Source organism: Xyrauchen texanus, chromosome 18 (assembly GCF_025860055.1).
Source record: "Xyrauchen texanus isolate HMW12.3.18 chromosome 18, RBS_HiC_50CHRs, whole genome shotgun sequence".
In the NCBI taxonomy this organism is placed as follows: domain Eukaryota; kingdom Metazoa; phylum Chordata; class Actinopteri; order Cypriniformes; family Catostomidae; genus Xyrauchen; species Xyrauchen texanus.
In genome coordinates this window covers 9821341-9836449 of record NC_068293.1, presented here as the reverse complement: position 1 = coordinate 9836449, position 15109 = coordinate 9821341, and positions in this window count along the sequence as shown.

Below are 15109 nucleotides of genomic sequence, written 5' to 3'. Positions count from 1 at the left end.
GTGGAGGTACTCTTCAGAATAATCTCCTGAGTGGGGATTCCAAAAGAAATCCTACTGATCAGGGCACTAGGTTTATGTCACATGCACTACGCGAACAGTACAAATTATTCGTACCAGTGTTTGCCACCCCCAAATGGATAGCTTGGACGAACAATTTAATCAGACCCTAAAGAATATGATTCATAAGTTTGTGCACGAAGACACTCTAAATTGGTTTTGAAAGTATTATTAAGTACTATTATTTGCAGTACGAGAGGTCCTGCAATCTTCCACTGGGTTCTCCCCATTTGAATTATTGTATGGGCGTCGACCACGCGGCTTGCTCAATGTCCTTCAAACAGCAAAAAACGAAATCCAATAAATTCTTGACCTGAGAGAACAACTCCACACACTGGGGCAATTAGCACAGGAGAATTTGCTCCAGGCTCAAGAATGTCAAAGCCGGCTGAATAATTGGGTACTTGACTATGGGAATTTATACCGCAAGTCCTTGTATTTCTCCCCACATCGAGCTCTAAATTACGCGCCAAGTGGAAAGGACCCTTTGAGGTCACATGGCGAGTTGGGGAAATTAATTATGTGGTGAAATGAATGGATAGAGGCGGAGCACATCAACCTCCTAAAACAGAGAGAGACGGTCCCCATGACTTTGGCGACGGTGATTTCAGAGAGAGAGGAGCTTGGACCAGAGGTGAATTTAAAAGTCACCAATAAAGTCACCCCGGTTCACTTTTGGAAACCACCTCTCACCATCCCAAATCACGGAGGTTGCCAGGTTGCAAGGAGAATTCTCAGACGTGTTCTCACCTCTTCCCGTTCATGCGAAACTCACAGAGCAACATATCGAGACGACCCCAGGGGTAGTGGTACGAGCACAAAAAAAAAGTGGTTCAGGAAGGATTAAAGGATATGGGGGTAATAAAAGTATCCCACAGTGACTGGGCCAGCCCAGTGGTTTTGGTTTCTAAGGGTGATGGTTCTGTGTGGATTATAGAAAAGTTAATTATATGCATATTCGATACCTCAGATTGATGAAGTGCTCGATCGGTTAGGCACAGCTCACTTTTATTCGACACTGAATTTGATGAATGGATATTGGCAGATCCCCTTAACTCCCATGTTCCATGAAAAAAGGTGCTTTCCACACCGTTCAATTTATGACCCTACTGTTTGGTTTGTTCAGGGCCCCGACCATGTTTCAGCGACTCATGGACCGAATCCTCAGACCCTACGCTGCTTATGCCACTGCCTTTCTGGAAGACATCATTATTTACAATAATGATTTGCAGTGGCACCTGCAGCATCTGAGGGCTGTCCTGAGGTCATTGAGATGTATGGGACTCATGGCAAATCCAAAGAATCCAGTTCCCCTTCTGTCGCTCTTTTACGTTGTGTCAGAGAACAACACTAGGGGTCTCTCTTGAGTGCCGATATTCACCTCTGTACTATGAAAAAAGGCCAATGAGAGTTGGCAGCCAGTATTTGCATGTCCCGCCCCCAGACATACGGGTATTTAAGCGGCGCAAATACGGGAGTTCATTCAGAAAATTTCTTCGGAGCCGATGGTCGTGTTTGCAGTCTGCTGCGTTACAACACACCGAGTTCCTGCTATCCTCTGCTGCATGCTGTTGGATTCTGCGGCGCACAACAGTGGCTTTCTCCTGGTTGCACGGCTGTGCACTTCCTGCCCCTGAGCGCATCGACAGTTGCAGATAGAAAGATCTCTCACGAGTCTTTCATTCATAAAAGAGTGATTTTATTTAAAAGAGTAATTTCCTCTAAAAGAGCAAAAACACAGCGGCGTTGAACGTCCTTTTCAGGACGCATCTTTTTAAAGATGCCTTTCCGCCCCTGTGTTGTTTCTGGATGCGGTAGAGTACTCTCCGCTTCCGACGGCCACAGGCGTTGTCTCGTGTGTCTGGGCAGCGATCACACCGAGGCTGCGTTTGTGGATGGTTCATGTTCTCATTGCGAGAACATGACCATGACAACGTTGCGGTCACGGCTTGCTTACAACCGTAAGCAAGCCACTCCAGCCGCCCCCCGCGTCGCTCCTTCTTCCCACGGGATTGAGGACGATGCGGCTGGCGATGGAGGTGATTTGGGGATGGCAGCGGGTGCAGCTCCGCCGGGTACGCCCCTCGGACCACCCGCGCCCCAGCACGCTCGTTGACTCCCGTCCCCGCTCGAGGTGGCGGCGACTCGCCTCACAGCCAGTCTGCCTACCCTCTTGCGATGGAAGCAGATGAGTTCGCCGCGACATCGGAGGGCGTGGGCTCTGACGCTGAGGGCTCCTGTGGGCTGCCGCCTTCGGGCTTGCACGCCCAGCAGGAGGCCGACGCGCAGATGTCCGATATGCTTTCCCGGGCAGCCAATAGCGTGGGCCTGGATTGGAACCCTCCATCCTCCCCGCAGCCATCACGGCTAGACGATTGGTTTTTGGGTGTGTAGTACCCCAGTACCTTTCTTCCCGGAGGTGCATGATGAGCTGACGTCTTCGTGGAGAGCACCCTCTCCACTCGTCGTGCCACCTGCTCATCCGCCCTCGCCACCCTCGACGGCGGAGCGCGCCACGGGTACACGGAGATCCCCCAGGTGGATAGAGCTGTTGCGATCCATCTATGCCCCGGAAGCACTACCACCTGGCGGGGCCGCCCTGTACTCCCTTCCCGGTCCTGTAGAGCAACATCCTCGCTCACCGCGAAGGCCTACAGCGCTACCGGACGCGCCGCTTCCGCCCTGCATGCCATGGCTCTCCTGCAGGTCCACCAAGCCAAGGCACTCCGCAACATGCATGGGGGTGGCCCTGATCCCGACACGCTGCAGGAACTGCGCTCAGCGACCGACCTCGCCCCGAGAGCGACGAAGGTCACAGCGCGGGCACTCGGGCAGGCGATGGCCACTCTGGTGGTCCAGGAACGTCAGCAATGGCTGGACTTGGTTGAGATGCGTGAAGCCGACAAGACTCGCTTCCTCAACGCCCCTGTCTCCCAGTTCGGCCTCTTCGGCGACACCGTGGAGGACTTTGCCCAGCAGTTCTCCCTGGTGAAGAAGCAGACGGAGGCCATTTCTCACATCATGCCGCGCCACAAGCCTGCCGCCACGGCCCAGGCCCCATCTGCCCGCCGAGGGCGTCCTCCTGCAGCCAGAAGACCTTCTGCTCCGCCCCAACCTGGGCCCAGCTCTCAGCCCCAGCGTCGAGCAAACCGCAGGAAGCGTACGCCCCCTGCCTCACGGACCCCGTCGAGGACCCGGAAGGCTCCCAAACATCCCTGAGACAGCGGACCCAGAGGACGAGAAGTTAGCTCCGGAGATGGTGAGACCGCTCCGTCCCCCAGTGGAGGGCCGGGAGGAGAATCTTGTGTTTTTTCATTTGCCGCACCCCCTGACGGGGGCTGCGGTACCCAAATTCTCAATAAAAGAGCTATTTCCTTTACCTCTGGGTCACATGGCCCGCAAATGCCGTTCTCACGGCACTTGTGTTTCAGGCCTCAACAGTCCCGGCGCCCAGGATGCGGTGCTCCCGCCCTCAGCCCCACGACTGTTCCCCGGCCGGCCGGTTCAGACGAGTCCAGAGGACGCCGACATCAGACCTCCTCCTCTGTCACGAACCCGCCCCCTGCCAGGTGCGCGGAACAAGGTGAGTGCTTTGAGCTTATTCTCAGCACCAGAGCCTCGGGACGCCCCACAGCACAGAGCGCAGAGGCATGGCTTTCTCTGCCCAGCTCGTCACGCTGGCTGCACCGGACCATTCGACTCGGTTACGCAATTCAGTTTGCCAGGTCTCCGCCCCCTTCCTGGGCGTTCGTTCCTCCGCAGTGCACGGCGAACATGCCCTCTCCCTGCGTGAGGAAATCGCCTCCCTTCTAATCAAGGACGCGATAGAGCCTGTCCCTCCAACCGAAACGAAGAAGGGTTTCTACAGCCCTTACTTCGTTGTACCCAAGAAAGGCGGTGGCATACGACCGATCTTGGACCTGCGAGTTTTCAATCGGACCCTGTCCAAACTCCCGTTCAAAATGCTCACCCAGAAACAAATTCTATCTGGCGTTCGGCATCTAGATTGGTTCGCAGCGGTAGACCTGAAGGACGCGTACTTTCACGTCTCAATTCGCCCTCGACACCGACCCTTTCTACGGTTCGCATTCGACGGCCAGGCGTATCAGTACAAGGTCCTCCCCTTCGGCCTGTCTCTGTCCCCTCGCGTCTTCACGAAGGTCGCAGAGGCGGCTCTTGCCCCGCTACGAGGAGCGGGCATACGCATACTCAATTACCTCGACAATTGGCTCATTCTGGCCCCCTCGCAGGAATTACTATGCGCACACAGAGACCAGGTGCTCGAGCACCTCCGCCGCTTGGGGCTTCAGGTCAACTGGGAGAAGAGCAAGCTCACCCCAGTCCAGAGCATCTCTTTTCTCGGTTTGGAGTTAGACTCAGTCTCAATGACAGCACGTCTCTCCAACGAACGTGCTCAGTCAGTGCTGGAATGCCTCGCTTCCTTCAAGCCAGGCACCGTGGTCCCGTTGAAATGTTTCCAACAGCTCCTGGGGCATATGGCATCCTCCGCGGCGGTCGCGCCACTGGGGTTGATGCATATGAGACCACTTCAGCACTGGCTCCAGACTCGAGTCCCGAGACGAGCATGGCGCCACGGCACGCACGGCGTGGAAATTACCACTGCCTGCCTCCAAACCTTCAAACCCTGGACAGACCTCTGCTTTCTTCGGGCAGGGGTACCCTTGCAGCAGGTGTCCCGTCGCGTTCTGGTTACAACCGACGCCTCCAAATTGGGTTGGGGCGTCGTGTGCAACGGGCACGCAGCCGCAGGCCGGTGGAACCAAGGCCCGCTGCGCTGGCACATCAACTGCCTAGAGCTGCTGGCCGTTCGTCTTGCCCTGAAGAAATTTCTTCCGATGATTCGTGGCAAACATGTCCTGGTCAGGACAGACAGCACCACGGTGGTGGCTTACATAAACTGCCAAGGCGGAGTACGCTCCCCCCACATGTCACAGCTCGCCCGTCGTCTCCTCCTTTGGAGTCAGCAGCGACTGGAGTCGCTGCGCGCCACTCACATCCCTGGCAACCTCAATGTGATAGCGGACGCGTTGTCAAGACAAACCTTGCCTGGCGGAGAGTGGAGGCTCCACCCCCAATCGGTCCAGCTGATTTGGGACAGGTTCGGCATGGCCCAGGTAGACCTGTTTGCCTCCCAGAAAACCTCCCACTGTCCGCTCTGGTATGCCCTCACAGAGGCTCCCCTGGGGACAGATGCTCTGGCTCACAGCTGGCCCGTGGGGCTGCGCAAGTACGCTTTTCCCCCAGTGAGCCTTCTTGCACAGGTGCTATGCAAGGTCAGGGAGGACAAGGAGCAAGTCACTCTGGTGGCCCCCTACTGGCCCAACCGGACGTGGTTTTCGGATCTCACGCTCCTTATGACAGCCCCTCCCTGGCGAATTCCCCTGAGGAAGGACCTTCTTTCTCAGGGACGGGGCACGCTCTGGCACCCGCGCCCAGACCTCTGGAAACTCCACGTCTGGTCCCTGGACGGGACGCGGAGGGTCTAGCCGGCCTACCTTTAGCCGTCATAGACACTATTAACCAAGCCAGAGCCCCTTCGACCAGGCATCTTTACGCCCTGAAGTGGCGTCTGTTCGCGAACTGGTGTTCTTCCCGAGCCGAAGACCCGCAGAAGTGCGCAGTTAGGTCAGTGCTCGTGTTTCTTCAGGAGAGGCTGGAGAGTAGGCTGTCCCCCTCCACCCTCAAGGTGTATGTTGCTGCTATCGCGGCCCACCATGACACGGTAGACGGCAAGTCTCTTGGCAAGCACGACTTAATCGTCAGGTTCCTAAAAGGTGCCCGGAGGATGATTCCCTCCCGGCCTAACCTATTTCCCTCCTGGGATCTCTCGGTCGTCCTGAGGGGACTCCGGAGACCCCCCTTCGAGCCGCTTGACTCAGTTGGACTCAGGGCCCTCTCTCTCAAGACCGCCCTGCTGATCGCGCTCGCCTCCATCAAGAGGGTCGGGGACCTGCATGCGTTCTCTGTTAGCGACGCCTGCCTGGAGTTCGGTCCGGCAGACACTTTCGTGATCCTAAGACCGCGACCGGGCTACGTGCCCAAGGTTCCTACCACACCCTTCAGGGATCAGGTGGTGAACCTGCAAGCGCTGCCCCGGGAGGAGGCAGACCCAGCCCTCTCACTGCTGTGTCCGGTACGTGCCTTACGTATTTACCTGGACCGCACACAGAGCACCAGACGCTCTGAGCAGCTCTTCGTCTGCTTTGGGGGACAGCAGAAAGGGAACGCTGTCTCCAAGCAGAGACTCGCCCACTGGGTTGTCGATGCCATTTCCCTGGCTTATCACACCCAGGCCGTGCCCCCCATTTGCGGGTCCGAGCCCACTCCACCAGGAGTGTTGCGTCCTCATGGGCACTGGCTAGGGGCACTGCCCTAGCAGACATTTGTAGAGCTGCGGGCTGGGCAACACCTAACACTTTTGCGAGATTCTACAATCTCCGAGTTGAGTCAGTTTCGTCCCGTGTTCTCTCAGGTACCGAGCCCGTAGAACTCGGTGACACGCCGACGATCTGACCGGGTGGATCGCTTGCACCCAGCGCCCTTCCCCTAACCAGGGGAAACAGTGCGCCTTCTTCCCAGGAGATCCCAGGCTTGGGACACTGGTTGGCTCCTCCCCTAGCCCTTGCGGGTCGCAGTTCTGCGGAGGGACTCGCCGACCCAAACCACTGCGGGTACCGCTAGCTACCCTGTACTGGTATAGGGGCCCCACAGGTAAGGCCTCCTGCTTGGACTCCCCTGTGTGTAAAACCATGGTTCTGTCCCCTCACGTGAGTTGACGCCGTGTTTCCCTTAGGCAGTCACAGCTGCCTCAGGTGCCGTGCTGTATGCTCCCCCCTCTCTGAGGCTGGTGCTACCACCGCACTACTGTTCCGCATAAGGCCTAGGTATAGGCCATGCGATGTATGTGCCACTCAAATTTGCCTCCCCTCCGGGTAGGTGTGGCCTCCGCAGGGTCTTCCCCACCCTACCAAGGGCTAAGACCCCCTTCCCTCAATGCGTGTAAGGGCCCCGGCCGTAGTTGCTCTATGCGAGAAACATAGAGAGAAAAGAGGCCCAGCCAGGCTGGCCCGTTCCCATGTTGGCGGCCGTCACCTTGTTCCCTCCTCCGGGGTAACGATAAGGAATCCTGATGGCTTAAATGGGGCATTGGGGAAGGGTACGTGCGGCTGATACAGTTGGTCGTTCTGCACGTAGGAATACCTGCTCGCTCCTGTATCAGCGGATCACGTACACGGCTCAGCGCATGGCGCTTTTAAGTGGACCCCTAGTGTCGTTCTCTGACACAACGTAAGAGAGCGACAGAAGGGGAACGTCTAGGTTACGTATGTAACCTCAGTTCCCCGATGGAGGGAACGAGACGTTGTGTCCCCCTTGCCACGTCGCTGAGCCGAGCCCTTGTTGTGGCCGGACCATTTCCGGCTCCTCAGAAAAATCCTGAATGAACTCCCGTATTTGCGCCGCTTAAATACCCGTATGTCCGGGGGCGGGACATGCAAATACTGGCTGCCAACTCTCATTGGCCTTTTTTCATAGTACAGAGGTGAATATCGGCGCTCAAGAGAGACCCCTAGTGTCGTTCTCTGACACAACGTCTCGTTCCCTCCATCGGGGAACTGAGGTTACATACGTAACCTAGACGTTTGGGTGTTCCCTGCGAATCAAACACATGACCCTGGTGTTGCAAGGGCCATGCTCTACCAGTTGAGCTTCTGGAACCCATAAATGGTTTTGTATGTCTAATTGTGCAACAGCAGCATGTGCTTAATGCAGCATGTCTTATTGTTTGTGTTATTGTGCAGCTGAAGCAGCATGTCTGCATGCTTTATTTAGCATGCTGTTGATTTTTTAGCAGTAGCAAGACTTCGTACTTGCTCTGCAGCAGCAGCTGTAGCGTAACAGATCTACAACCCCAATTCTGAAAAAATGGGACAGTATGGAAAATGCTAATAAAAGGAAAAAGGATTGATTTGTAAATTCTATTCACTCTGTGCTATATCGGAAGCACTACGACAATTTTTAAATTAACAAATTTTAAATCAGATGATTGTAACATGCTCCAAAAAATTTGCGAAGCATTTACCACATCACCATTTATTCCAATAACATTTATTATCCGTCTGGGCACAGAAGACAAGTTTATGAAGCATAATTTTCCCCCATTCATCCATTATGCAGGTCTTCAGCTGCACAATTGTACAAGGCTTTAATTGCCATATTTTATGCTTTACAAAATGTGCCACACATTCACAAGCAGGTCAGGACTGCTGCCAGGCCAATCTAGTACCTCTCTGCTTACGCAGCTGTGCACTTGAAATCCGGGCAGTATGTGGTTTGGCGTTGTTCTGCTGAAAAAAGCAGGGACGTCCCTGGAAAAGATGACATATGGATGGCACTATATGTTGCTCCAGAATTTGTACATATTTGTACAGATTCACAAAATCAAACTGAATCTAACTTTATTTCCAGGTTGATTACGTAAGACGCACAGCTGAATTACGTGCGCTGGCTATGCAACAGTCAAACTGTTCAACTAACACTAACTGTCAAATATTGCAGAGGATTACTGAGGACTACCTATATTTATGGCAGTTTCACAATAAAACATTGATATACCTACAGATGTTTGTTTCTGTGTTATTTCTGAATTATTTAAAAAAGATTTTCAAAGGTCTTGAGAATTAAGTAGGCATTTTTACTCTATATTACTAATGCAAATTATTAATAATAAATTAGTTTTCTAGTTGTGTTTGTATTTTTTAATTAGACTTAATGAATTGTGTAGCTAAATCAATGTGATGGACATTTTCAAGAAATCTGAATTTCATAAACATTTGTATCAGCATCAACATGCCAAAACGTCAATAAATGCAGATGACTATAGCCTGAGACCGAGTTTGAAATGAATGAGTTGGACTTATACAGGCCTGGCAGCTCTTATGAGTTACGGTACTAGACTGTTTATTGAACCAAAGAAACAGTTCGAAATGAATGATTCAGTCCTAAAAGCTGAAACAGGCATCAGCATTTTGGGTAACATTATACATAAAAACAACCAAAAACTGCAGTTTCCAGAAGTAATGAGCATGCGTGTACTGAGGAAATGAACGAGCCTGGGCGGAATATAAGTTTCTTTAATAACAAACAAAACGAAATATGTTAATGACTAGTATTATTAAATAACTTTTTATTAAAGCATGCAAAAACCTTTTGAGTCGAGAGATGTAAATTAATTTTACTGTTGTTTATTGTTTTTGCAGTTGATATTTTAAGTTGTTGTAAGCTGAATCATGGTTTCTGGTCAGATGATTAAGACTAGTTTATACTCTTTATATGCTTTAGAAATGTAGAACATATCCACATTTGTGCATCAGTGTCTGTATAGACCATTTCAAGGACTGTTTGTTGGTGATGACAAGTTTCCATCCACCTTTCGCGCTATTTTGATATCGACAAAGTGAAAATGTGAAAAATAAAATTGCAACATTTGCCGCCGTCTGTCCGTTTCCATTCCAATGGCCTTTTATCGATAAAAAGGGTGTGCGTGATGACGTCATGCCTAAAAAAAAAACACTTTGTCACATAAGTTTTGGTTTAGCACAAAACAAATCTGCCCTGAAGCCGGTTCCATTCAGAAATGTGTGTTTATCGCTAATTCACCTCCCAGATGTCCCTAATTGTTTTCCTCCGAAGTTTTGGTAAAATGGGGAGATTATTGAGACAATTCATTAAAATTTGCCAGTTTACTGTCATTTTAATTTCACAAATAAAAGCAATCAGAAGAGGAGGAATTGCAATCAAAAGGGAGCAGTTGCCCTTCTGGTAGGACTGTAATATTGGTCCTGATGTTGCGCATATCGTAGTTTGTCATCGGTTCCGACCCGGAAGTGGATCATCACGGCCCTGTTCAATCTGGCAACCTGCATCAAGTAGTGGCGGAAACTTTCTGTCTCAGAATAAGGACCATCAATCGATGTGTATATGCGGTGTGCAGAGCTAATAAAGAAAAAAACATTATGCAGTGTAATATCGGGAAGCATCGCCATCACAAACAACTGCATTATGTCCCGCATATTTCTCCAGAAACTTTTAACGATATCATATAAAATGTATTTTAGCTTTAAAATGCAAATGTATATTTTCTGAAGAAACAGTAAATGCGATCCGAGGTAAAGAGGGTTAGATTTAAAATATTGAAACATTTTAAAATGTTCAAAAGCTGGTTTTCTGAAAGTGAATTCATTGGACAAATAGTTCTGATGAAAAAAGTGCAGAACATTCTGAGAACGTCATTTAGCCGACTTTATTCATCTACAGAACAGGGTAAAGCTAATTTAAGTTTGAGAAAAGAAAAGGCATATACTGTATAGGTCTAACAAAATATATATATTTTTTCTTTGGTAATTATTTTTTTTTTTTTATCAGCAGAGAGTTGGCCTGCTAGATGGGCATGCAGTCCTGACCTGTCTCCAATTGAGAATGTATAGTGCATTATGACGCACATACAGCAATGAAGACCCTGTAAAGCAACTTGTGTCTTCAGTGCATAAATGCTTAATATGTGTTACTAGAAGAAATGGTGATATTCCACAGTGGTAAACACTTTTTGGAGCGTGTTGCAATGATTAGATTTGAAATTGGTGTATTAAAAATAAAAAGTGTAGCCTATACATATATATAAATTCATAAGGTAAAGCATCAAAAAATGTGTTGTTGAAGTGCTTTCAATACAGCACAGTGTGAATGGAATTTACAAATCAATACTTTTTGTTTTTATTAGCATTTTCCATACTGTCCCATAATGTTCCTTTTTCAAATTGGGGTTGCAGTCTGCCAAGACCAAAATCCTATAAATATGTCATACCCACATTAACATAATAAATCTTTTTGAGTGTTGTCATGACTGAACTGTAATGCAGTGTATACAAATACATAAGTTGTATGAGAGTGTAGGCAAACCGACTCGATCGCATCATTGCAAGTGGGCGGTCGCTGCTGGGCCTGTTTGGCGTGCTTTGTTTGCTGTTGTTCTCTGATTGGTAGATCTTTTCTCTTAAGGAACAGGGGTAGTGTAGTTCTTCACCAGGAATCTGCTATTAAACAGTTTTAAAATCGTTTACTGGTACTGTTTTTGTTCTGAACTTAATCATAAGAACTTAGCGTGCACAATGTAGGTGGTAACTGAAGGAATCTCATTTGGTGCACAGGATATCTCCATTTGCTGCACTTTTCTCTAAAATACTTGCCTAGAAGAGCTATGAAATGTTAATAAGCGTTGAGTGAAAGCAGCAGAGGTCAGTTTTCAATTTTGAAGTAGGAGCCGTTTTATTCCACTCTGAGAGGTGTAGGCCCAATATTAAGCTGAGTTGTTTTCAAGAGCGCAGTGGATGGAAATTATATCGGAACCATACAGAAAACAAATAAACCAGATGAGACAGTAATACCTCCTGGAGTGTGTTTAGACTTCCTGAATCAGATCAAACTAGGAAATAAATGAGGCCAAGTTGAGCTCTCGAGACAGCTTTCAAAGTTTTCTCTTCTGAATCGAAACCACTTATTTTCAAGCAATATGCCATGGATTACAGATTGTAGATTCCCCACAGCAGGTACTATTTCATAGTATGCTGATGAGTGCTGTTTCAGAAGAGGGAACATACTGCACCTCTTACCCATGAGATTTAACTTTAGAAAATAGTTCACATCTGAATGGAAACAAATATGAGAGAACAAAAGGTACCCCCCTGTCTTGTTTTCATTAAAGGGGATCTTTTATCCCCATTTTATACTGAAGGTACCAGTACTTGGACCTGTTGATCAATGATTCTTTAATACTGGTACGAAACAGGCTTCGAAAATGTACTTATCAAGTCACATAACTATTTTGTGCATGTCCCCCATCACCCCAGCATCACAACCACCCACCAAAACAAATGTCTCTCTTTAAATCTAAGCCTGCATTAAACAGCCTATAATAGGATTTTTAGCAGCATTTAAAATTATAACAATTATGGGGCACAAAACACTTCATAAAACAACAAAAATAGATGTGGTAACGTACCAAAATATCCAAAAATTGTTCTGGCCAACAAATATTGTAATTAGTGAATTATATATATTTATGACATTTTAAATTTAAGAGGGTTTTGAACTAGGTGTTTGAAACCAACAAGCAAAACCTCCGCTAGAGAAAACAAACATTTGCGCAATTGGACTTCTGACTTCATATTTTGCTAAGATATAGTCCTTGTGACAACTAGCTCCAGTCTCCCCTATTTATACATATCTTTTTTGGATTGTTCTTAACACAAACGTACACATTCTTGATCATCTCTGATTAAGTTTCAAAGTGGAAATGTTATTTTCGAAACTAATTGCCGATAAAGTACTGACACATGTTCCCTTACAAGGGAACGAGACGATGCGTCGATGACGCTTTGGGAACGCCTTTGCGTGTTTACCCCTGAAGCACGTTTGTCAACTAGTCAATGGAATGAATGAACGCCACGGGCGGGTGACGTCACGACCAGGAAAGGATATAAGCACATCCGGTGCGTTACTCGCGTTAGCTTTTGTGCCTCAGCAAAGCGCTCTGTGTCAAAACTGTCTGTCTTATTTATTGTTGTCTGTCTCTCTTTATATTGGATATTATGGCGAAACAACTATTTAAACCTGTGCTTCTCCTTGCCCTCGTTATATCACAGGTGGAGATACACATGAGCTTTGTGTAGTTTGTTTGGGAGTGGAGCATGCGATGTCAGCCTTCGAGAGGTCTGACTGTCAGCATTGTGAGCGTCTGCCGCTCCGCGTGCTCCGCTCCCGTCTGTCCGCATTTGAGGATGATGGACAGGCTCGCGAACCTCAGGGTTCTGGACCCACGGCTGCCGAGGCAGCGCAGAGAAAACTCACTTGGGGTTCGCAAATGGATCTCTCGGCGGGGTTGGAGGCGGGCTCTGCCTTATCTCCTCCTTTACCCGAGGGATCCATTGCTCTCTTGCCGGTGTCGGAAGCCCGCGCTGCGGCTTCTTACGCCCAGGAAGAGAGCCTGACGCTTCAGTGCTCTAGCTCTGAGCATTTATGAGAGTGACACAAACACTAACACAATAAGGGGAGAGGATTCGCCATCCCTCTCCCCAGCATATGAGGAGCTTATTGAGGTGATAACTCGTGCTGTTAATAAATTAAATATTGACTGGCCAGCAGAAAAAAGAGATACTCGTCCTAAAAGCAAATTAGACGAGCGTTTTCTCACATCTAATGTTTCATCTCAACCACGGGCCCTTCCATTTTTTCCTGATCTACATAGTGAGCTATGTAGATCATGGAATAAAACATATTCGTCATTTAGTCCCCATGTTCACACATATTCAAATATAAAGGGGCTGAAAGATTTTGGTTATTTTGGACAGAGGCTCGCGAGCTATCTGTCTCCTGGGTCAGCATCGTCCCTGAAGGATCCCGTGTTGCCGAATAAACCACTAAAAACCACATCCAATTTAGTGGGTAAGGCTTATACGGTATTGGGCGGTCTATGGCAGCCCTCGTAGCTACTGAGAGACATCTTTGGTTAAATCTTGCAGAGATTAAAGATAAAGAGCGGGCTTTTCTTTTAGATGCCCCTATGTCTCCCTCTGGTCTTTTCGGTGACTCAGTGAATACGGTTGTTGAAAGGTTTCAAGAAAATAAAAAACAATCTGAGGCTTTTAAAAAAATTCCTACCTCGCCGAGTCCATCCCCCTGGGGATGCTGGGCGTGAGCATCCCCAGCCAAGTTCCTTGCACCGTGTGCAACAGAAAATAAGTGTTGCGTCTAGTGCTTCCCCGAATAAATCTTGGGGACCGAGCCAACGCTCTCAGCTGAAGTCGGCTAAGTCTAAGCCGGATCTGAGGACCGTACTTACGGCTAAGAAGGCTTCGGCTCAGAAAAGGTCCTGACGCTATGCACGTCAGACCATCGAGGACAGCCCCAACCGAGGTGGAGCGGTGTACACCTCAGAATACGGTGCCAGCTCCACTTTGGGGTCCTCATGGGACCGGTCTGCCAACTCCGCCACCCTTGGTGCTTCGGGGCGCAGTGGTATCCAGCGAAAGTTCGGCGCAACGTCGACTCGACGTTGCGTCAGACGTGAGCCCTCTGAGGGGGGTTCAAAAACAGTCAGTTCGGTCGTTTCCTGCCAATATGCTTCAGGTCGCCGAAGTGGCTGTTCCTTTAACACCTCTAGGAAAGTGGCTGCTCTTCCTCGAGAGACTGGTACCCTTAGTAGATTTTCTGACAGAGTGGAAGAATCTGACGAATATATCTCCTTGGGTCCTGCAGATAATAGAGGAAGGTTACAGAATCCAATTCGGTTCTCCTCCGCCTCGTTACAACGGGGTGTTACTCACGGTAGTACATCCCTAGCATGCTCTGGTAATGGAGCAAGAAGTAGAGTCTCTCTTAGCAAAGGGAGCTATAGAACAGGTGTACTCCCCCGACAGAGAATCGGGGTTTTACAGCCGATACTTCATTGTTCCGAAAAAGGATGGGGGGTTGCGTCCAATTTTAGATCTCCGTTTGCTGAATCGTGCAGTCATGAAATTTGAAATTCAAGATGCTCACACTCAAAAAGATAGTGACTCAAATCAGATCTGAGGACTGGTTTGTCACGATAGATTTGAAGGAGGCTTACTTCCATGTCTCCATCCTCCCTCAACACAGGAAGGTCCTGAGGTTTTCTTTCGGGGGCAAAGAATACCAATATCGGGTGCTTCCATTCGGTCTAGCTCTGTCACCCCGCACGTTCACGATGTGCGTAGATGCAGCTCTGGCCCCGCTCAGGCTGCAGGGCATACGCATTCTGAACTACATCGACGACTGGCTGATTCTGGCGGAATCAGAGCAGTCAGCGGGTCGGCATTGAGATGTTGTTCTCGCTCATATGAAGAAATTGGGGTTGAGACTCAATGCCAAGAAGAGTGTGCTTTCTCCATTACAGAGAACCACTTTCCTTGGTGTGGTATGGGATTCAGTCACGATGTGGGCCACACTATCGCCCGTT